Source organism: Aotus nancymaae, unplaced genomic scaffold (genome assembly GCF_030222135.1).
Source record: "Aotus nancymaae isolate 86718 unplaced genomic scaffold, 86718_ANA_hifiasm-v0.15.2.pri h1tg000004l, whole genome shotgun sequence".
NCBI classification, from domain to species: Eukaryota; Metazoa; Chordata; class Mammalia; order Primates; family Aotidae; genus Aotus; species Aotus nancymaae.
The window spans coordinates 13532743-13556784 of NW_026988415.1; the positions used below are offsets into that span (position 1 = coordinate 13532743).

At 43.4% G+C, this 24042-nt stretch overlaps 1 protein-coding gene across 5 annotated transcripts in view; it reads right to left on the reverse strand.

Moving 5' to 3' along the window:
* FHL1 (four and a half LIM domains 1) overlaps nucleotides 1–17478 on the reverse strand; it is a 63816-nt gene extending 46338 nt beyond the window's left edge. For 2 of the 5 annotated variants that reach the window (XM_021669379.2, XM_021669376.2), the window contains exon 1: nucleotides 17377–17478. The gene's annotated coding sequence lies outside the window, so the exon portion shown is untranslated. Of the gene's footprint in view, nucleotides 1–16519; nucleotides 16547–17139; nucleotides 17354–17376 lie in introns of those variants that run through there. The other 3 variants (XM_064360934.1, XM_021669377.2, XM_064360939.1) reach the window with 2 other exon arrangements.
* Between the last annotated feature and the right edge of the window lie 6564 nt (nucleotides 17479–24042).

Below are 24042 nucleotides of genomic sequence, written 5' to 3' on the forward strand. Positions count from 1 at the left end.
AAAAGCCATCAAAAATAGAATAGAGGCTGGGCACAGTGGCACACGCCTGTAATCCCGGCACTTTGGGAGGTCAAGACCAGCCTGGCCAACATCGTGAAATCCAGTCTCTACTAAAAACAAAAAAATGAGCCAGACATGGTGGTGTGAGCCTATTAATTTCAGCTACTTGGGAGGCCAAGGCACAAGAATCACTTGAACTTGGGAGGCGGAGGTTGCAGTGAGCTGAGATCGTGCCACTGCACTCTAGCCTGGGCAACAGAGAGAGACTACGTCTCAAAAAAAAAAAAAAATAGAGGAAACTACAGTTATCAAGCACAAATAACAAATTGAAACAAAACAAAAACACAAGTGGAATGGCAAAATCTAGCAAAAAAAGTGGAGCAGCAAATATTTGCTAAAGTCAAAAGGTAAAACCTTGAAATTCTTGTCCTTTGCCCTAATGTTCAATGGTATTTTTGTTTTGTTTTAAAAATATGAAGACTGATGTCTTCTCAATGACTATTACAGCAGCTCCCAAATAAAACAAATGATAAAACAAAAATCCACTTAATTGACTGATAGGCTTGAATTACTCATTGCCAAGTTTACAACTTTCCCACAACTCCAAGCATTCTTTCCTTAAGAGAAAAACAGCATTTTTTTCCTCTGACATGATGACCATGGGTAGCTTTTGAGGTGACTACAATTCTGTACTTTTCTATAACTTGCTGTAGACCACGTCCGCATTATAACTTCTAAATCAAAGCAACAAAAAACAAAGAACTGTACAGATCCATACATAACAATTTTGCCAGATGCATCTAGAGAGCACTGGCCGTCCCAGAAATCTGAGAGGAGCTCCTGAACCAAAGACATTCTAACACTGCTGTCACCCCAGCGACCAGCGCCAAACCCTGCCCAATTTTCCTGCAAAAGAGCTTTCATACATTTTCTTCCTTATAATTTCATTTCTATGGTCCTAATTGGACCCATTATCACTTCACACCAGACTATTTCATCAGATTTCTTAACTATGGGTATGCCCTCTTCTTCATAAAGCTACCGTCAGAATCATCTCTCAAATGTACCACCTCAAATATATCACTCCCATTGCCAAAAACCTTTCTCTATGGTAATCTAAAGGCAAAGTTTCTTAGCGTGAAATTCAAGCCCCTGGCTTTGGCTAACTCCCTGCATCTGAGGTTCATTGCCACTAGAGAATGACAGGGGTCTTGGCTCATGCCATTGTCCCCTAAACCCGTGATTCTCAAAATTGGCTGCACCTGGGGAGCCAAAGAAACTAGTGATGTCTGGATGCCTGCTACAGTTTTTATGTGCCCAAGATTCAGGTGTTGAAACTTAATTGCCAATGCGATGGTATTGAGAGGTGGGGCCTTTGAGAGGTAGGGTGATTAAACTGCAAGGGCTCCTCCCTCTTGGATGGAATTAAAGCTTCATGAGAGCCTTTGGCTCTCCTGCCCTTCTACCTTCCGCCACATGAGGGCAGGGCGTTCCTCCCCTCTGGAGGCTGGAGCAGTGCAGTGTCACCTAGGAAGCAGAGAGCAGCCCTTACCAGACAACCAAACCTGCTGGCACCTTGATCTTAGACTTCCAGTCTCCAGAACCATGAGAAATCGATTTCTGTTCTTTATAAGGTACCCAGTCTCAGGTATTCTGTTATAGCAGCACAAACAAAGACAATGCCCCACCCCAACAAAGTTTCCTCAGATGAATCTAGTGTATGGCCGAGGCTGAGAACCACTGCCCCAAATTCCTACAGCCTGTAATTGTCAAGACTTTATTGTGCCTCAAAATCTCCTGAGAGAGGACCTTGTTAGGACACAGATGGCTGGGCCCCATTCCCAGCGTTTCCGATTCTCCAGGTCTGGAGTGGGGCCCGTGAAATTTGCATTTCTAATAAGCTCGTGGTGCCGATGATGCTGATCCAAGGACCTCACTTTGAAAAACACTGGTCTATAGTCACAACTAGTATTATATAGTATAGATATATGTACTTTATGCATATAATTTTTTGAGACAGGATCTCTGCCACACAGGACGGAGTGCAGTGGCATGATCATAGCTCACTGCAGCCTCCTGGGCTCATGCGATCCTCCCACTTCAGCCTCCTGAGTAACAGGGACTACAAGCGCACACCACCTCCCTGGGCTCATTTTTTGTATTTTTTGTAGAGACAGAGTCTCACCATGTTGCCCAGGCTGGTCTGGAACTTTTGGGCTCAAGCTTCTGTTGTCCGGAATCTCTTCCACATTTATGAACCAATTCACAGGATATCTTAAAGATGATCTTTTTCAGTTGCCTTTTTATAAACTGAGACCCAGAGTGGGGAGATGATTTTCCCAGAGGTTCCAATGCTTAGTGGCAGAAATTGGGCTAGGATTCAAAAGTCCTGACTCCCTCCCCATACCCTATGCAGTTCAGTACTCTTTCCACCTCCAATCAGAATGGGCGTTCTTTGCTTGACGAGATCACTGGTTTTTGTTTTTTGTTTTTTTTTTGAGACAGGGTCTCTGTCGCCCAAACTGGAGTGCAGTAGCACAATCTCAGCTCACTGCAACCTCCATCTCCCAGGTTCAAGTGATCCTCCTGCCTCAGCCTCCCAAGTGGCTGGAAGCACATGCACACACCAGCACGCCCTTTTTTTTTTTTTTTTTTGTATTTTTAGATTTTTAGTAGAGACAGGGTTTCATCATGTTGGCCAGGCTGGTCCTGAACTCCTGACCTCAAGTGATCTGCCCACCTTGGCCTCCCAAAGTGCTGGAATTACAGGAGTGAGTCACCACGCCTGGCCTTGAAGAGACCACTGTTGTTTTAAGGCTCCCTACAGTATCTAGCAAGGCTAGCAAAGTGCCTTGCTCATGTGAGTAAGCACTTGACAAACATTTTTTTATTTGATCTTACTAAGTACTCATCCCCATACTTTTACTAAGTTGGCTTTGGCACTCCATGAACTGTTTCCTTACACTTCAACAACTGGGCAGCTCTGCTCCAAACAATTAGCCCTGGAGCAAATCCCTCATATCAGCACGCATGCTGTTATCTGCTATAGGGATAATCATAAGCACATAAGGAAAACTTACGGGGGTTTAAAAGTGGCAGAAATGATAACTAAGTTTATAAGGTGACAAAATTCAACTTTCAAGTTGTATGTCAAGAAAATATTTACAAAATACCCTAAGTCCCATTTAACACCAACAAAACACTGCAGCAGTAACAATCAGCCAGTCCAAGAATTATAAAGTGCGTTGCTCTGGTAGTTTGAATATTTATGCCATTTTTTTTCATGCTGAGGCCCTCCTGGTTCCTTAACAGAAAATTCAAAAGTAGCCGGATTAAGTGTAAAGAGGTGATGGAGGGGAAGACGAAGAGGAGCCAATGGGTGGCAAGAAGCAGGTGGGTGAGCAGCAAGGGGGCAAAAGGATGCTGTCACATGCCTGTCCCACAAGCCACTGCTACTACACCTCCCCTAGTACTTCCAGGTACTTACAGCAATTAGGGAGCATGACTACGCTAGGCCCAATGACTAACCCAGCCTGTCTATACCTGGGAAACAAACATGTTATGATTTGGTTAGATGGTGACTTTTGCCATCTTTCCAATCAACAAGAATTGCTATAGAGTCACATCACTGCAGGATTTGGTGTCAACTGTGAAGCTGACTGAAAGAAATGCAGTGGCAGTGCCACCATTTGGCTCACTACTGGCATCAAGTGACCAGTTAGCCTGGCCACTGAACTGGAATCCCAGCTTCCATCACGAAATGGGACTTGAGGGAGAGGTTATTTTTATCCTCTTTCTCCCTTTCCTCATCAAAATCTGCGTCTAACAGGTGGTACCACATATATAGTCAATTCAGGCAGCCAATGAAATTAAGGAAAAAAACTGTCTAACAATAGATGTAACAATGAGTATACATAACAGATGTGTACACAAATAATTCTTTCCACTATACGAAATAAAGTTTAATAAGTTAAACAAGCCAGGAGTTTGAGACCAGTCTGGACAATATAGTGAGACCCTGCCTCTACAAAACTAAAACATTAGATGGGTGTGGTGGTGCACACCTGTAGTCTCCAGCTACTCAGGAGGCTAAGGCAGAGGGATTGCTTGAGCCTGGGAGGTCAAAGCTGCAGTGAGCCATGATCATTCCAGCCTGTGTGACAGAGCAAGACACCATTTCAAAAAAAAAAATTAAACAGCTGAACTCTATAACCAACTCTTCCCTTTATTGGTATTTTTCAGATAATTGCATGAACTATGAAGTTTTTCACCCTGGGTCTTATCACAGTTCTGACAGACAACCACTGCTTTAAGATACCTGGGTGTTAGCCGGGCATGGTGGCTCACACCTGTAATCCTAGCATTCTGGGAGGCCGAGGCAGATAGATCACCTGAGGTTGGGAGTTCAAGACCAGTCTGACCAACATGGAGAAACCCCATCTCTACGAAAAATACAAAAAATTAGCTGGGTGTGGTGGCGCATGCCCGTAATCCCAGTTACTTGGGAGGCTGAGGCAGGAGAATCGCTTGAACCCAGGAGGCAGAAGTTGCCGTGAGTTGAGATCGCCCCATTGCAATCCAGCCTGGGCAACGAGAGTGAAACTCTGTCTCAACAACAACAACAACAACAAAATATCCAGGTGCTTGAGTGATGGCACCCATTTGCCTTCTAATTCTTGATGCCTTCTCAGTTTTTTTCTTTTCCTTGTTAGTTGAGATGTCCCTCTTAGACCTGATTCTCCCCTCACCCCTACTACCACATACCACAGAATGTTCTGTTCTCACTGCCAACTCAAGAAAGCAATGCATACTTGAAATTGCTCATCATAGCTACCCAGTTCCAATATAAAGAAACCATTTACGTTAATGCCTATAAAAACTGAATCTTTTCACACATGTTTACTGTAGAGCTGTCCATATGGAGTAAGTGCATGGAAGTTCTGGCGTTGGGTCTATGCTTCTACAAGCCATGCAATAATGGCCTTTGGCCCAAAGCAATCGAACTCTGACTTGGATATTGGCTTTGAGTTGGCATATGCTCATCAACTGTCACTGTTGCTGGCAATACCACAAATTTAAGGATCAGAAGAGGGCCCTACTGGGTTGTAGGGCAGGGAATTTGTTAAATCTGTGACTCCACTGCAAAGATGGCATGATGTTTCAAGGGTGGCATGCGAAGTCCCAGCCCAGTGCTCCCACTGACCTATGTACTGACTACTGTGCAACTGGACATGGCATTGGAGGTACTGGGGAGCTCTCCTGGAAGTTCATACTTTCCCTTTTCAGGGGCTCATGCCACAAGTTACATCACTCAAGGAGAAACACGTCTCTTACTTCACTCATTCTGAAAAACAAACACTGGATTTTATTTATTTATTTATTTATTTATTTATTTATTTATTTATTTGAGACAGGGTCTCACTCTGTCTCCCAGGTTGAGTGCAGTGGTGCGATCTCAGCTCACTGCAACCTCCGCCACCTAGGTTCAAGCGATTCTCCCACCTCAACCACCCAAGTAGCTGGAAGTACAAGCGCATGCCATCATGACCGACTAATTTTTGTATTTTTAGTGGAGACAGGGTTTTGCCATGTTGGCCAGGCTGGTCTCAAGTTCCTAGTCTAAAGTGATCCACCCGCCTTGGCCTCCCAGAGTGCTGGGATTACAGGCATAAACCACCACACCTGGCCACAAACACTGGACTTTAATCCCCAAGGTAATAATAAAAAGTTCCTGATCTAGACTTTGTATTTCTGAAACCCATATATTTGAAGAGTTTTTTTCAATTAACAGACTATTTTTTGAGCAGTTTTAGGTTTACAGAAAAACTAAGAAGGGAGTACTGAGTTTCTATATACCTCCTTAGCATCCACTGCCCAGTTTCTCCTTTTATAAACATCTTGTACTGATGTGGTACATTTGTCCCAATTGATGGGCCAACATTAATACGTTATTATGAACTAAAGTCCACGGTTTACATTAGAGTTCATTCTTTGTGTTGTGCATTTTATAGGTTTGGACAAATGTTGAAGGGGTTCTTTAATATCTTTATGGCCCATTCTGAAAAACAATAAATCACCTTATCTCAGGACAATCTTAATTGCTTTACAGTTATCAAAGGAAGTTTTCTAGGAATATTATAATGTAAACTATTCACTTATTTTGAATGATTCATGGTTTCAAAGACGGTCATAACACTGCCCAGCGAGTATATTCAACTTTGATCATCCGAAAACCAAAAACCATCCTTTCACAACTCTCCAATCTCCAGTACAGCTCGAAACTGGAAAGGGTGTGAAAAGTGTTTGATCACAGACTCCAAGACACTATCTGACATGTTGGAATTAGTCTGCTGCCCTCTCGGTCTTGAGAAGTTTATAAAAATGGCTTTCTCATGAGAAAGCAGAGCGGAGCAAGAGAAGTGACACCCGGAGATGGGAAAGACATGGAGGAGGAAAATCAGGGAAGGAAGATAGGGCAGAAACAGTAGAAATCAAAGTGGCAAGAGAAGACTAGATGCATACCAAAGTGGTGGCAACAGAACAGAGAGAGAGCCAGCAAAGTATTTTTTGACACTCGGATTTTTCTAGAAGGTGACAAAGGAAAGGACAAACTGCACCTCAGTGAAGTAGACTTTAAATTGCCCAATAATTATTAGTTCGATTAAATACATCAATGAGCATAATAAAAGCATGTGAAAAGCTTGCTTTGCACCTAAGTGTGTAAAGATAGTACACCTTTCATGCACAGAAAATTCACCCTGAAGCCTTCAAATCTTTTGGAAGCCTCAAGGGATAGAGTTATTAATACATAGTAATTTTATATAGAAACATATATACACACACTAGCTGGAGGGATATATGAATGATTAGAGAGAGAGAGAGATAGACAGATAGAAACACATATATGCACACTAGCTGGAGGGATGGATGGATGAACGATTACATAGATTAGACAGATAATCTTTATTCTCAGTCTTCATTTTTACTTTACAAATCAGTATGAAGCAAAATTCAAATTTTACTTTTCCTGTTCCTGAGGGATTTGACATCTCACTGTAACTACTTGGGACGAACATACACTGCTTTTCTATCAAAATTGTTTTTCTTTTGGGTGTAATTTCTCTTCAAGTACATAATGAAACTATTTACTAAGTAGCTTACTTGCAGAGGATCAGGAAAAGATTCTAAAAAATCACTACCTAGAATTTCTCTGTAATATTATTTTAAATATAGAGAAGACAATTGTATTTGGGACATAAATTTAGTCTTTTTATAGAGGAAGATCCACAAACTTTCAAATCTGAGTTTTGAAAATGGCTCTCACATAAAAGCATGTCTGGGGAAAGGGGTGGAGGAAGAATGTTACTGGAAAAGGAGCAGGGGTAAACTCATGGGGGTGATAAAAACATTCCACGTCCTGATTGGGGCAGTGGTTTCATGGGTATATACATCTGTCTAAACTCATCAAATTGGAGGCTTTACTTGGATGCCGGTTTTGTACCTAAATCATGATCAGTAAAGTTGGCATTTTTAAAGTGGCTCTAACAAAGGCCATCTGCTATAAGATGCAAGTATAAACTTTCACTTCCTCATATGAGTTTGGCTGCCTGGTTTCTTTCCTTCGTGTGATTAGCTGTGCTTAGTGCACTGGAAAATTCCTTCTTTAAAAGAAGCAGACCTTCTGTGGCCCAGAAGGGAATGGGTCTAGGGTTTGAAAACTTGTGTTGACTCTGGCATCTGAAGGTGTGGAATCTTTGACAAGCAACTTAAAGTGCCTCTTCAGCCTCTAGAAGCTATGTGGCTAAGGACTTTATCTTTTCATTGTTGTAGGTGAACTGACGATCATTTACAGGGTAGTTGCTAGAACTTGTTGAAAAACAGTTTGTTAAGTCGAATGTCTAAATCCACTGCTTTAGCTTAGTGATACAAATATTTTTGGACTGATAATTTGCATGTCTGCCTGTGTGTGTGTGTGTGTGTGTGTGTACACTCTTTAGTCTCTGAGAAGCCTGAGGGGAAACCTGTTACTTCACTCCACCCGGCCACCTGAAAGTGCAGGTGATTGATTATGTCTGTAGGCAGACTTGCAATCATCTTCCCAGAATGATGCATAAAAGTAGACCTGGCAGAGTGCACTGGAAAACCAATCCTTAATGTCTCATAAATCATACATTTCAAATCTGACAATAATCAAACAGCCTAATCCACACTCTCAAACTAAAAGTGAGTGACAAGACTTATAAATTAATCAAGTATAGACATTAATTTTGTGCCATCCTTGTCAAAACAATCTTGCCAATAAAGACTTTGCATTCCCAGCTATCATTTCTTTAGTACTGAAAAGGAAATTTAAAATCTTGTGAATATTACAAATTCTTGTGATTAGAAAGTCTATGGAACAGCTCACACCTGTAACCTCAGCACTTTGGGAGGCCGAGGCAGGCGGGTCACTTGACGTCAGGAGTTTGAGACCAGCCTGGTCAACATAGTGAAACACCATCTCTACCAAAAACTAGCTGGGCGCGGTGGTAGATGCCTATAGTCCCAGCTACTGGGGAGGCTGAGGCAGGAGAATCACTTGAACCCAGGAGGCGGAGGTTGTAGCGAGCCGAGATTGAGCCATTGCACTCCAGCCAGAACAAGAGTGAAACCCTGTCTCAAAAAAAGAAAAAAGTCTATGGAACATTTAATGTCTTGTAATAGGAAGAACATCCAGAGAGTTTTTATGTGAGTAAATAGAAGCAGTAAAATGCTGACAAGAGATACTTATTATTTTGATTGTTCTTTTCTTTTTCTAGGTTTCAATGCATTTCAAAAACAGTCCACAGGTATTTTCTATCTGTGTCTTTTATATCTAAAGTAGTTCAAAAATGAGGCAGAAGTAAATCTCAGTGGTTTAAATACAGAGAGAAATCTATTTTCAGAAGAGAAATACAGTGTGCTACAGGAAGCTGGGGAGAGTTGGTCACTTACTGACAGTGTACATATCCATTAGCAGGCAATAATAAGGAACAGGAGCAAAAACTACTATGTCTTGCAATAAGAATAACACCCAGAGAGTTTTTATGTGGGTAAACAGAACATCAATTCTACAAGCAGTAAAATGCTGACAAGAGATACTTACTATTTTGATTGTTCTTTTCTTTTTCTAGGTTTCAATGCATTTCAAAAACAGGCCACAGGTATTTTCTATCTGTGCGTTTTATATCTATAGCAGTTCAAGAATGAGACACACGTAAATCTCAGTTGTTTAAATATAGAGGAAAATCCATTTTCAGAAGAGAAATACAGCATACTATAGGAAGCTGAGGAGAGTTGGTCACTTACTGACAATATACATATCTATTAGCAGGCAATAATAAGGAACAAGAGCAAAAACTACTTAAAAATACACCCCTAGGCAAGAGTACAATTCTCTCACTTGTTCAAATAGTAAGCCCTTGGCAATAGGTATCCATACTCATTATTTCATGTAGCTTTAGCATTTGCTGGGACTCTGGCTGTAAAGAAGGGATGATCTTGTGTTCACAAGTTTACATGTATACATAGCCTATATAATCTCTGTACATATTTTGTTTAATCCTATTTTGTCAACGACATTTCTGTATAGAGTGACTACAACCCTTTTCACTCCACACCTGCCCTGGAGATCAGCTTCCCTGCCCAGCCCAGGGTGGAGTAATTCTAACACTGGAAAACGGGGACAAGGGCAAGACGCAGTAGCAGATGAATGTGATAGACGGATATGGATCCATGGAGAGCCTAGAGAAAGGAAAGTGGGTGCAGTCTGGTGGACTGAAAGAAGAGGCACTCTGAGGGTGGAACAGACACAAAGAGAGAGTGACCCTCACAGCTACAGGAAGAAATGAAGTGGGGCAGGAGAAAAGGGGGAAGAAAGAGAAATAACTGATTTTTTTAAGAATGCCAGATTAAGGCAGGGTGCAGTGGCTCACGCCTGTAATCCCAGCACTTTGGGAGGCCAAGGCGGGTGGATCACCTGAGGTCAGGAGTTTGAGACCAGCCTGGCCAACATGGTGAAACCCTGTCTCTACTAAAAATACAAAAATTAGTCACATGTGGTGGCACGTGCTTGTAATCCCAGCTACTCGGGAGGCTGAGGCAAGAGAATCACTTGAACCCCGGAGGCGGAGGTTGCCGTGAGCCAAGAGAGTATCACTGTACTCCAGCCTGGGCAACACAGCGAGACTCCATCTCAAAAAATAAAAAAGAATGCCAGATCAAAACAATAATTTCATGTATATGTGTGCAGTTTAATGATACCACACTGCATGCATTTACTACAACTTAACTTTCCACCTTAGTTTGGAAGCAGATGCAATCTTTAAAATCTCTATCCCACAATTTCAACAGATATCTCCCTTTATAAAGAAAAAAAATACTTTCATGAAGCAAAAGCTCTAATTTTGATCTTCCAGGCTACTATGTCTAAAGACTCTTTTATTTTATTTTTTTAAGACTCTTTTAATGTCATCTTTCACTTTTGTACCTATAGGCATAGTTCATATGCCTTGGCACTTGCCTCATAGGAGAGGGGAAATTAAACTGAGAGCTATACGCATCCAAGAGGTTCCTCACCACTGAATGTTCAATTTCAATAACGCAAGTAACATGAAAAATTCCTGTACTGCCCACACTTGTTCTGAACATATGCTGAAATTAGGAAATATTATACTTGACCTTTTAGTATCCTTTATAGTATATTCCTAGCAGAAGAACTTGTTCTTTTGAGGGACAGGCCATGAAAAAGTTCTTGACTGTGAGGAATCTTTAGGAAATAAAAATTTATCTACCTATGAAGACAACCTAAAAATTCAAGCTGGAACTCTGACATTAGCACATTAGGTGCTTGGTCCCTTTGAGCCTCAGTTTCCTCTTCTGTAAAATAACAAGGGGTAGGTACTGACAGCCTCTTTTAGCACTGAAACGCGATCATTCAAGCTGGAAGAGGAGAAATTTGAAGAAGCTATCCTTAAGCTTCTTTACACAGCTACCAGGAAGAGGCTATAGCACAGTTCTCCAACTACCTGGCAGCCTTCCCTTTTCATGGGTTAAGAACGTGACTTCTATCTAGAGATGCAGCAATCATTCAGAAAAATCTGAGTCATTTTTTTTTTAAAATAGACTATATAAGTTAGAGGTTGTACAATGGGCTTGAATCCACCATTTTTAGAAAGTACTGCATTTTTAAAGGACATACAAAATACTGTCATTAATTTCTGGATGGTGGATTATGACTGATTTTTGTTTTCTTCTTGAAGCTTTTCTATATTTTCTGCATTTCCCTACAATAAAAAAGTACTATTCTCATTGAAAAATCTGATTTTCAAAAGGATCATTCATTCTTGCAAATTCTGACAGATTTTTCAAGTCTACTCTAGAATGAATCAATGGGTGATGGGACAAATCAGATGTCTATACACAGTGGTTGATTACCCAAGTGGCTGATTGCTGTAGTAGAATCAAGACATTATTATTATAATCAGAATCTATGGCTCACAGTTCTATGTGGAAATCAAAACACACATTTCATCTAAATAACATTTTTTTCCAGCATCCTGGCTCTTGAGAATCATGGTTAAAATTCCTTTCCAATTTGAAGTAAATGAAATGAAACATGCAGTCCTTTTCCTGCCCCCCCGTCCCCCCAAAAAATGCTTTCCAGACAAAATGATTGTGATTGGGCTGGTTTTTAAATGTTTCCTCTTTTTGTGCTCTGAAACAAAACATATCAAAACTTTAAATAAATATTTAGTTGTCAAAACAAAACACCCCCATACGGAAAACACAAGTATGAATTTGATACCGCGTATTATAAAAACAACTTCCATAGCAAGCACAAATGTTTAAATTGTGTAAAAAGAAGACAAAAACCAAATGCTGTCACCCCTAAGTTCCACAGGACAGCCCTAAGAAAGGTGGAAGGTTATCTACCGAAAGGATAAGCACAGACTTCTGTAACTTCCAGGTTTATGGTTATCAATGCACAGCTTGGAAAATTCAGGTAAGATAGAAAATGAAGTTGAACAAAATGACAATCACTGTTTCTATTTGAGTATATCTCTAGAACACATTCCATGTAGAATTCAATTCTCATCAGCTGAGGAAGGTACAACAATTCACCTCTCTATTCTCTACCTGAATATAACCCATCATCTACTACACGTTACCTCTCAAATTCCTTTTTTTTTTTTTTTGAGGCAGAGTCTTGCTCTGTTGCCCAGGCTGGAGTGCAGTGGCACGATCTTGGCTCACTGCAACCTCTGCCTCCTGGTTCAAGCAATTTTCCCTGCCTCAGCCTCCGGAGTAGCTGGGATAATAGGCGCCCGCTACCACACCCGGCTAATTTTTGTGTTTTACCCATGACAGGGTTGGTCATGTTGGTCTTGAACTCCTGACCTCAGGTGATCCACCCGCCTTGGCCTCCCAAAGTGCTGGGATTACAGGCGTGAGCCACTGCGCCCGGCCTGAAATTATGTTTTACCCTGAAATTATGTTACCCTCCTTTTTCCAAGAAGCTCAACTTACTTCCAAACTTTAGAGTAAGCAGCAAAGAGCGGCTTAGTTCTGGGACATCATTTCAAATCCCAACCCTGCTGCTTATTAGTTGTGCAATCTTAGACAAGTTACTCACCAAACATCTCCCACTCTCATCTGTGAAACGTGCATCATAACGGCAGAGTTGCTGTGAGGATCAAATTAGACAATGGGTGTATATTTAATTGTGTGCTTCCTGAAATTTTAGTAGGTGTTCGATTAATGTTGGTTCCCTTTTCCCCCTACTCCTTGTCACTTACTCCAAGTATAATCACATTTAATATTCATGGTTTTAATTACTCTCGGGCAAACCCAATGGTATATAAGACATATAGTAATTTGCATTTTGTTAAGATTTTGACTGATGCATGCTGCAAGGGAGACAATACGTAGTTGTGCTTAAAACCATGAACTTCAAAGGAGTAATAATCTTAATTCTGATTTCTATTTCTAACCCTGACCAGCTGTGAGGCCTCGGGCAAGTTGCTTTACCTCTCTGAGCGTGGTTCCTCATTTACAAAATGAAGAGAATATATAATGTATACAAGTCCTCTGGCACAGAGTAAGTGCCATAAATGGTAGCTGTTATTTTCTTTAATTCTTCAGGTTAGTATGCAGCAACTAGTCTTATTTATTTATTTAGAGACAGGGTCTCGCTCTGTCACCCAGGCTGGAGTGCAGTGGTGCAATCTCAGCTCACAGCAACCTTTGCCTCCTGAGCTCGTGATCCGCCTGCCTCAGCCTCCCAAAGTGCTGGGATTACAGGCGTGAACCACAGCACTCAGCTGGAACTAGTCATTTTTGAGACTAATAAAGTGAGCTCTGCCAACTACTCAGTCACCTCAAGACACTGTTATTGTTCTCCACTCTCCTGGAATTATGTTCTACTAGATTTTGTAGAGGAAATTACATCAACCTCAGCATTATCGACATTTCAGGCTAGATAATTATTTGCCGCCGGGCACTGCCCTATGTGTTGTTGGATATTTAAGCAGCATCCCTGCCTCAACCAACTGGATGCCAGTAGACCGCATCTGGCAAAAATTATTGAGTGACCCCTGGGGGGCAAAAGCGCCCTGGCTGAAAATCACCGGGGTGGCACTATCCATAAAGAGGGAATTTCTCCAGGTACTCAGGAAGTAGCCCTGTAGAAGATGGAAGGTTTATTAGAGCTACTATTTAGGACTATCCCCACTCTTCTGGGCTCCGTCATCCATTATTATCCATAATTCAAAGTTGACCCCAGAAAAATATTTTGGGGAGGCCCAATTTCCCACCAGAGATGCATGAAGTCACAGGAATAGATGCCAGTCATCCACTTCTCCCTACTCTATACAGTAATACAAAGCTGAATGTAAACATCAAGAAATCGGCTATGTCTTACTTTATTACATAAAACTTATTTTTTAAAAACAGAAAAAGCCATAGACCCTAACATGACTTATAAACCATATGATTTCCCAAAATGAAAAAAAAAAAAAAAAAAAAAACACATGTCTTCATTGAGAAGGCAAGGTACAAATGATGCAGTGAATAAGTGACTGGAAAGAAACGCCCCCACTGTTTGCATGGTTGAAGCAGAATTACCGTATAGAAGGTTGCCATGTGTATGTCCAAAAACTCCAGACAATTCTTGATTATTCACAACAGATTCATTGTCTATTTTTCATTGTCATAACTGCACCAGAAAGGCGGAAGCCATTTCTTATCAACCATATACCCCCACACCCAGCACAGAGCCTCCAACAGAGGAGGTAACTCGGCAAATGTTTGTTGAATAAACGAAGTTATATATTCTGCTTAATTAAGTACACCACTGACCAAAAAAGAACCTTTCTCTGCTCTTGTTCCACAGGAGCTAAAAGAAAAGATCTTTTAAGAGAAAATTATTATAGTCTACTCCCTTTTATCTCAAATCCAAACAACTAGATAGTTCAATTAACCAAAAAAAAAGTTCAGTAGGCAAAAGTTGGGGAAAGCAGCCAAAGAGATAAGGCCTAGAGTTCAAGCAAGCAGGAACATTTGGTTCAACTCCCACAAGGTTATAAAAGCCAAAGTCACTGGCACCAGAGCGGGGGAAAGGGAGAGTCGAGGGGAAGAGGGAACTAGGAGGTGGAGAGTGGGAAAACAGGCTTCAGTCGCAGGAGACTACCTTCCCTGCCTTCAACAAACTTTTTTAATGCTCAAACTTCAGAGGTGAGAGTAAATTTCTTAGATGAAAACTTGATTTACAAATTTTCAAATGGGTATCAGTAAAAGTTATAAGCACATCTAGCAAGAGAATTTGATTCGATTTCTATTCATTCCTGAGATAGCTTTCATCTTTTTTTCTTCCAGTTTTAGAGGGCAACAGATTCTCAAAAAGCCAGGTAAAAGATATGCCATTTACACCTTTTGTCCAGAGAGAAACTTAAAGCCCATTTCCTATCAACATGCTTCTCTCTGTAAAAGATTTTTACCACTTTCTGCATTCTACTCCTCACAGAAAAAGAACATTAGGCTTAAGTTGTATTATAAAAATATGCTATTTTTTCTATTGTTACTTGGACACAGAATGAGTACCATATTAACATTATAATACAATAGTGCAAATAAATGCATTCTTGTCGATCTTTGTGACCAAAAATCTATTTCCTCTTAAACATTTCCAGTTTAATACTTCCAGTAAAAAATAATTATCTTGTTTTAGCGGTCCATTCATTTAACCTCCAACGCACTGCTATTATACAAGAGGAATTTCATCAATTCAAATCTTACACAATTTTTCTTAGTTTCACTCAAAAATCTAGACTTGGTTGAAAAAAAATATTTTCCTTTTCTGAAAATTAAATATGGGAATGGTGGCCTAGAATTCCAAAAACCATATATGGTTATAGAATCTATATGGTTGTCTTAGACTGTGTACTTATTGTGAGGTGGTTTGCACAAATCACGGCCTATCTGACCAATTTCCTGTTGCATAAAGATTATATTTGCCTTTAAAAATGTTAAATAAGCATTTTTAAAGACTGAACATAAAGACTTGATTGGAACCTTATGTAACCAAAAACGGGAAAACACTATAGTCTCACCACATAAAAGGCAAATGCCTTGTTAATACGTACTCTTCTTAAGCAAACATGAGCACGAGTTTGTAAAGGCAAAGCTACCATCCCAGAAGCCCTTGCTTCTTCAGTGTAAGGATCGGGAGGGCCCAGTTCTTGGAGATGAGCTGGGGCGGGAAAGGCTTTACAAAATTCCAGGGGGGCACATAATTTAAACTTGTGCTATTCTGCAAATGTTCACATTTCCAAGGAAGGCCATAACATTTACATTAAAACTGTCTTAATCAAGACGACGGAAAAAACTATTCCTGCTGTTCTATAAGCTTGCCATAGATTTGATAACCCAGAGAAGAATTACAAGCAATTACAAGATGATGGCTCCAATTAGGAAAACTGGATCTATTCCAAATCCAAATCAAAGGGGGCTCGGATAATCCCGAAGGGATAATTTAAATGAATACAAGGGGACTTCCAGCAAAGACATACGCTTAATCTACTATTTCTACTCTTCTGAAAACCAAGGGAAATACTACAAGGATGTATCTCCTGCCCCTCAGGAAATTCAAAAACCAAACCTGGCATACCATTAATAAGCCTTGTCCTTTTCCTTTTCCCAAGGGGTCTCCCTAGTACGGGCTTTTTATTGTAAAGGACAATCAAAACAAACCTGAGAAACTCGCACATTCCCAAATGCAGAAAATAATATAGCGCTCAACACGAACGACACAACAGTCTTTCCCTTAGCCTTGATGATTTTTAAACCTTTACCTAGTCCTGGAACGACTAAAAGCAGAGAGAAACGGAACAGAAACTTCGAAAGCAGAAACCTCTCTCCCAGAACCTAGAACAGACGGCACCTTGTCAGGATTTCACGCTTTTTGAGACGGGAAAGGTCACGACTTGCAGTTTTGAAAACCCACCTTCTAAGGCTCAACGCCGGTGATAGAACCCTAGTGCTTCTCTAGATTCCACGCTGGAGCTGAAATCCCCCCTCTCCCCACCCCCACTCGCCAACCACCCCCGCCCCCATCTCCCTTGGAGAGAAGAACCACAGCAGGCCCTACCCCTCCCTTCTCATTCTGCACCCCACCCCCATCCTCCAACCACCCCCCCCAGCATCCCCATCACGAAAACCCAGGAGAGCCCCCTCACTTCTACTCCTTCACGTCGCCACCCCCCGCCATCCTCCTTGAGCGAAGCAAGGCAGGTCTCCCACCTCCCCCCTCCACGATCCCCGCCATCCTTGATGGGAAAACCAAGGGAGACGACCTCCGCTTCATCCTCACCTGCTCCCCAGAGCCCTGTTAGCTATCCTGGCTGAGAAAACCAAGAGGTGTCCCCATCTCGCCCCACCCCCCCACTGCCCGCCATCCTTGGTGACAAAACCAGGGACCCCCTTCACTCCCTTCCCACTCCTCACCACCACCCCCGCACAGGAAAACATAGAGAGCCCCCATTTCACTCCCAATCCCCCCACCTCCACCGCACTGCCTCCTCATCCCCAACAAGGCGAAAACCCAGGGGAGGCCGAGGCACGCACCAGAGGGGACGTCACAGTCCCTCGTCCCGCACCCCGCAGCCCGGGACGCCCCCAGCCCTAGCGAGGCCGCCGAGGCCGCAGGTACCCAGCCCAAGAAGGCCGGGCAGCCGGGACCGCAGGGACCAGCCCCGAGCCGCGGCGGCAGCGGGGCAGGAGGACAGCCGCTCCCCCGGGACCCAGGACGCGGGCGGGCGGGAGGCACATACGCACGCACACGCGGAGAGAAACCAGGCTTACTGCGTGGGGATGCTCGCCCGCGCAGCTGTCTCGGCGGCGGCGGCCGCTGCCTGCACCGAGGCCGAAGCGCGGCGGTGGCAGTGGCGGCGGCGGCTGCGGACTGAGCCCCCTCCGCCGGGCGGTGGATGTAGGACGCGGGAGGGGCGCGAGGGGAGGGGCGCGAGGGGAGGGGCGCACGCGGGGGAGGCGGGGAGGGAGGGTGGGGAGAGAGCAGGAGCGCGGGGGCGGGGGCGGGGGCGGCTGGCCCAGGGCGGGGCGGGGCGCGCGCCGGGCCGGGCTCTGCCCACTGCACTGGGGCTGCGTGCGGGGCGCGCGCGCGCGGGAGGCGGCCTGGCGGGCGCGGGGAGGGGGCGGCTCTCCACGCACCCCGCGCGCCCACGTTCCCCCGCCACTGGAGAGGCCCGGCTGCCTGCCGGCCTCGGGCGCGCGGAGAGGGTGTCTGCGGGGACGCGGTGGCGGGCTCTTTCCCCAGGACCAGCTCCTATCTGAAGGCCGGGAGGAGGGCGGGCCGGAGGCGCCCGGGGCCACCTCCCACGCGCCGCGGGCCTTCGAGGCCAGAGGGAGTCACAAGTCACTGCAGGCGGTTGGGGCTGGGGAGGTAGGAGCAACAAAGACAGCCGAGTGAGGGTGGCGTCTCGCCTCACCAGGGGCCTCGCTAACCTGCGCACTCCCTGCAAAGCGGCCCGGGTTCGGGGTGCACGCCGTTTCGGGCCCCCGACTGCGGAACCCGGTGGCTCGGAATGGCGGTGATAGACCCACCGACGACCCCTCCCCTTAGTAACAAGCCGGAGGGAGCTAAAGAAGCCCCATCCATAATCCCAGCGCCACCATCCAGAGCGTTTTAACGTCGCTAAGAAAGCACCGATGGCAAAGTGGCACGTGGTGTCTCATTCATTCACTCAGCATTCAGTTTACTGAGCCCTCACCATGTGCCAAGCACAGTGCCGGACGCTGGTGATAACAGCATTGTCTGCAGACAGTACCCTTCCTGCTCTGGAAGCTTGTAATCTAGTGTGGGAGACAGACAATAAAGAAGTGAGAAAATAATCAAATTTGGATAAAGCCTGTGCAGGAAAAGTGCAAATAGTGTGATTAGGAAAGGAGAAGGTGACGTTTAAGCTGAACCCTGAAAGATATGAAAGAGCCAGGTAAAAGCTTGCCAGAAATCAAGCCAGAAGGAGGGACCAAATCTTGATGCTCTGGAACTAAAAGGTGGTGATTGTGATTGGCGCCAGGAGAGTTGGGTAGAGTACCAGAATGTAAGGCTGGACAGGTTGACAGGGACCAGATCGTGGATTGCATGCTACGGGCATGTGTAGTCCATGGGCAGGCCACTTCATTCAAAAATCAGTGGGAGGACATTGATTGAATGACTTAACCCCGAGGCGTGACATGGTTCAACTTATATTTAACTAAACTTTTGTCTTTTGGGATGATTGTAGATTACATGCATTTGTAAGAAATAATACAGAGAGATCTGGGGTCGCCTTGCCCAATTTCCCCCAATGCAAAACTACACTACAAGATAACCAGAATATTGACATTAATACAATCTACTAATCTTGTTTTGATTTCTCCAGTTTTACTTTTACAAGTGTGTGCGTATGCGCGCACGCGTGCGTGTGTTATGTTTAATTCTATACAATTTTCACTGTGGCCTCTTTGCACCACCATGGTCAGTGTATAAAACAGTTTCATCATTGCAAGGGTCTCACCTGTTGTATTATAGCTATAAAATAGCAATAACTATCTCCTCAGTTCCCCCAGTCTTTCACCATTGGCAACCACTAATACATCCTCCATTTCTGTAAGTTTGATATTTTGAGAATGTTTTGTAAATGAATCCATACAATATTCATTTTGAGATTGGCTTTTTTCACTCGGTTTTGAGTCTCTTGAAATTCATCCAAGTTGTTGGGTGTTTCCATAGTTTGTTCTTTTTTTTTTTTTTCCAGATCTGATTTACATTTTTAAAAGACCACCTTGACTACTGTATGGAGAATGGTTCAGAGGAGATTAAAAATTGAAACAGGGAGATTAATTAGGAGGCTTTCTCAATAGTTCTATCAAAGCTGATGGTGGTTTAGATTAGGGTGGTGCTAGTGGAGGGAAGTGGAAGGATTTGATGGAACAGGGTTGCCCAGAGGGAATTGGAGTTGAAGTAGAGACAGCATAGGGTAGACAACTGTTTCGAGGCCTTCCATTGTAAAGGGGAAGAAAAATGAAGCAGAACTGGAGGAGCGAGAAAGGACAAGAAAAGCTGAGTGCGGTGGCTCACGCTTGCAATCCCGGCAGTTTGGGAGGTCAAGGTGGGCAGATCACAAGGTCAGGAGATAGAGACCACCCTGGCCAACATGGTGAAACATCATCTCTACTGCAAATACAAAAATTAATTGGATGTGGTGGTGCATGCCTGTAATCCCAGCTACCTGGGAAGCTGAGGCAGGAGAATCACTTGAACCCAGGAGGCAGAGGTTGCAGTGAGTCGAGATTGTGGCACTGCACTCCCGCCTGGCAATGGAGCCAGACTTCTGTCAAAAAAAAAAGAAAGAAAGAAAAAGAGGAAAGAAAAGAAAAGATTCCCTTCTCTCTTTGTGATTTGAGAGATGACAGCCTGTTTGTCAATAGTTTAGGGATAATCAGTAGAGAGGTGTGTGTGTGTGAGGCATGACAGAGGGTTTACTTTTTTTTTTTCTGAGACGGAATCTCACTCTGTCGCCCAGGCTGGAGTGCAGTGGCAAGATCTCTGCTCACTGCAACCTCCACCTCCCGGGTTCAAGCAATTCTCCTGCCTCAGCCTCCCAAGTAGCTGGAACTACGGGTGCCCAGCACCATGCTCAGCTATTTTTTGTATTTTTAGTAGAGACAGGGGTTTCATCATATTGGCCAGGCTGGTTTCGAACTCCTGACCTTGTGATCTGCCCACCTCGGCTTCCCAAAGTGCTGGGATTACAGGTGTGAGCCACCGCGCCTGGCCTGACAGGAGGACTTACTAAAGAAGTCAAGTCTCCTGCCTAGGCGAGATGGAATAAGGGCTGGATTCATGGGGAGAATTGGCCCTCGATCTGCCAAAAGTCATTCTTCACTGTAGGAAGACCATAGAGGTAGACCGTGATGGCAGGGGCGGGTGTGGGGGCAGTGGTGTACATAGATTCAGCAAATAGATCCTCATGACTCCTATTTGCCTCATGTTGCACAAACTGGCTGGTGGTCTCCCTTACCAGAGAACCAGCAGCATAAGCCCTTTCTCTATCCCTGGCACCTCCTGGGTTTTCTCTTTTCCCCTTCTAAACCCTCAGAAGCACTGAAATTTGGGCCTTCTAGATGGCAGGAGAAGTCCTGCTCCACTGCCTAGGAGAAGAGGAAGCCAATCTGCCCCCACTCCATCATGGAAAGGTGCTGAACAATTAGCTCGGCCACAGACAACTCCGCACCCCATACCAGCCCTGCACCCAGCCCAAAAGAAACAGCCAAGAGGCACCCATGATGGCAGGCTCTGGACGGAGGACCTTCTCTCAGGGAATCTTCTGGCTATTCTTTGGCATTCAACCAGTGTTAGTTGTGATTCATTCCTCTCAAGACTTTTCCTTCCTCTCTCTTCCTTTATTCATTCTTCCTTTTCTTTCCCCGTTGTCACCCCCATCCCCATCTCTGCTCGACTCCTACCTTCCTTCCTGCCTCCTCCACTTCTTCCTCCCTTCCTCCCTCATGCAGACATTGGTGATGCTCTAGGTACAGGGCATGCTGTCCTGCCTCCCACATTGCCCCAGTTTAGTCTGCGCCCAAGGCCAGCCCTGCCTGCCTCTTAACACTTCATCTCCTTGAGTCAGATGCAATTTCTGTGCGTCATGGAAACGATGCCGTTCCACTGAAAGCATGTAAGGGACTGTAGTGTGTGTTGCAGAACAAGCAAAACGAATAAAAGGAAAGGGGTTGCCCAAATTGTGAACTTGTGTGCTACATTGTGGTAATCTTTTCAGCATTTAGAAGTAAAAAGAAATTAAATAGACTAAAATCAGGTAGTGTGATCTCAGATCTGATCTTTTGCATTTCTGTTTGAGTAAGGAAAAGGGCATGAGGAAAATGGCCTTCGATTTCAATAGAATTTAAAACACTCTTGGAAGGAAATATGGAGCATTTATCAGCACACAAAGTAATCAAGTCCTTTACATTCTCTTCAAAAAGTACCATTAGAACTAATAATTCTACATTATTGAAAATGTATTATGTAACAGACAGTTTGCTTACATCATTTTATTTGCTCTTATACTTTAGATACTTTACAGATGAGGAAACTGAGCCTTAAGCAACTCTAACAATTCTGGAACCAGTATTTAAAACCAAGCAGCGTAGTTCTAGAGCCCACAATCCAAACCTCTATACTGTACTTCCAAAACAATGAAAGAAGAGTGTTCATCACTTTTGTTACAGTCATCCAAGTGGCTGCTTCTTTCAGGCAAATGATTTTTTCCCCCAGAGTGGTGCTACATCTGACTTTGTCAATAGAACCCACAGGGAAGCAGTGGATCCATTTCATAATCATCACATGTCCCATCAATGGTGGAGCCCAAAACAACTCCCAGAAAACACGTCTACTTCTCCACACAGCCTTACTCCTGCCTCTCCCCAGCCTATTAGGCTTTCAGTCTGGGATCTAGAAGGATCTCCAAAAACATCCTGTGCATTCCCCTCTTGAAACTTTAGTTACTGCCGGTCCTTCTGCCTAGAACAGTTTCAAACACTTCCGGGACATCTCAGCGTGACACAGCAGTTCAATCTCAGTAGGTCCAAGGCTGAACTCTCCCCTGCCTGCCCCAACCCTGACCTATTTTTCTTCCCATATTACCTTTCTCCATTAATGGCACACCACCCACCCAGGTGGCCATAGTAAAAGCTTCTATTACTTTTGACTGTCTTTTTCACATCCCATAGGTCATCAAGTCCTAGAAATTCTACTTCTGAAATAGTGAAACCTCACCGTCTCTTTCAAGTCGTTCCTGACCAACTCAGGCAGAATCCAGTTCTCCCGTAGCATTTGGTCATGCCGATAGCACAGCAGGTAATCATGGCATACCTGGTCATTTCATGTGTCTATTTTCCCCAGCAGATCATAAGCTCCTTGAGGGCAAGCAATGTATTTTCCTTGCTTATACTTCCAGTTTCCTAGAACATGGTAAGCATTAAGTTATAGTAGTTTTTTGTTTTTGTTTTTTGTTTTTTGAGATGCAGTTTCACCCTTTTGCCCAGGCTGGAGTGAAGTGGCGTAATCTCTGCTCACTGCAACCTCCACCCACCCACCAGGTTCAAGGGATTCTCCTGCCTCAGTCTCCTGCGTAGTTGGGATTATAGGCACCTGCCACCACGCCTGGCTAATTTTTTATATTTTTAGTACAGATGTGGTTTTGCCATGTTGAAAACTCATTATGGTAAAATACAAACATATGCATAATAGAGAAAATAATGTAATGAACTTTCATGTACCTAACACTCAACTTCAAAAATTATCAACACATGATCTATTTCGTTTTATTTATAGTTCTCCTACCAATTCCCTCTAACACACATACACCAGATTATTTTAAATCAAATGCAAAACATCATATCAAATTCCATCCAGAAATACTTCAGTGTATATTGCAAAAAGATAAAAACGCTTTTCTCCTTTTTATAACATAAGAACAATATCATTATCACACTTAGGAGCAGTTAGCTCAAATTCCTTAGTACCAACAAATATCCAGTCAGGATTCCGAATTCTCCAGATGTCTCCCAAATGTTGTTTTTACAGTTCATTTATTTCAACCAGGATATTTTCTGTGACATGTAAAATTCATACGAAATTCACATTTCAGTGTCCAGAAATAAAGTACTGTTGGAACACAAGTACATTCATTTGTTTACATATTATCTGTGGTTGCTTCCTCAATACAGCAGTAGAACAGAGTGGTTGTGACAGAGATCATGTGGTCCACGAAGCTGAAAATGCTTGCTGTCTGCTTCTTCACCGAAAAAGTTTGTTGACTCTTGATATAAGCAGTTTCTATTTTGGTGACTTGGTCATCTGTTTAATGATAAGCATCTTTCCACGTCAAGAAATATCTTTTTTGTTATCATTTTTAATTGACACATAATCATTGTACATCATTGTATACGTGTATTTCAATACACGTATACAATATGTAATGATCAAATCAGGATACTTAGCATACCCATCACCTCAAACTGATATTTCTTTTCTTTTCTTTTCTTTTCTTTTCTTTTCTTTTCTTTTTTTTTTTTTGAGATGGACTCCTGCTCTGTCGCCCAGGCTGGAGTATAGTGGCACAATCTTGGCTCGCTGCAACCTCTGCCTCCTAGGTTCAAGCCATTCTCTTGCCTCAGCCTCCTGAATAACTGGGATTACAGGCATACACCACCATGTCTGGCTATTTTTTTTTTATTTTTAGTAGACACGGGGTTTCACCATGGCAGCCAGGCGGGTCTCAAACTCCTGACCTCAGGTAATCCACCTGCTTTGGACTCCCAAAGTGCTGGGATTACAGGCATGAGCCACTGCGCCCAGCCTGATCATTTCTTTGTTTTGGCAACGTTCAAATTGACTCATAGCTTTTTGAAAATAATTGTTAACCATAGTCACCCTACAGTGCCATAGAACACAGAACTTAT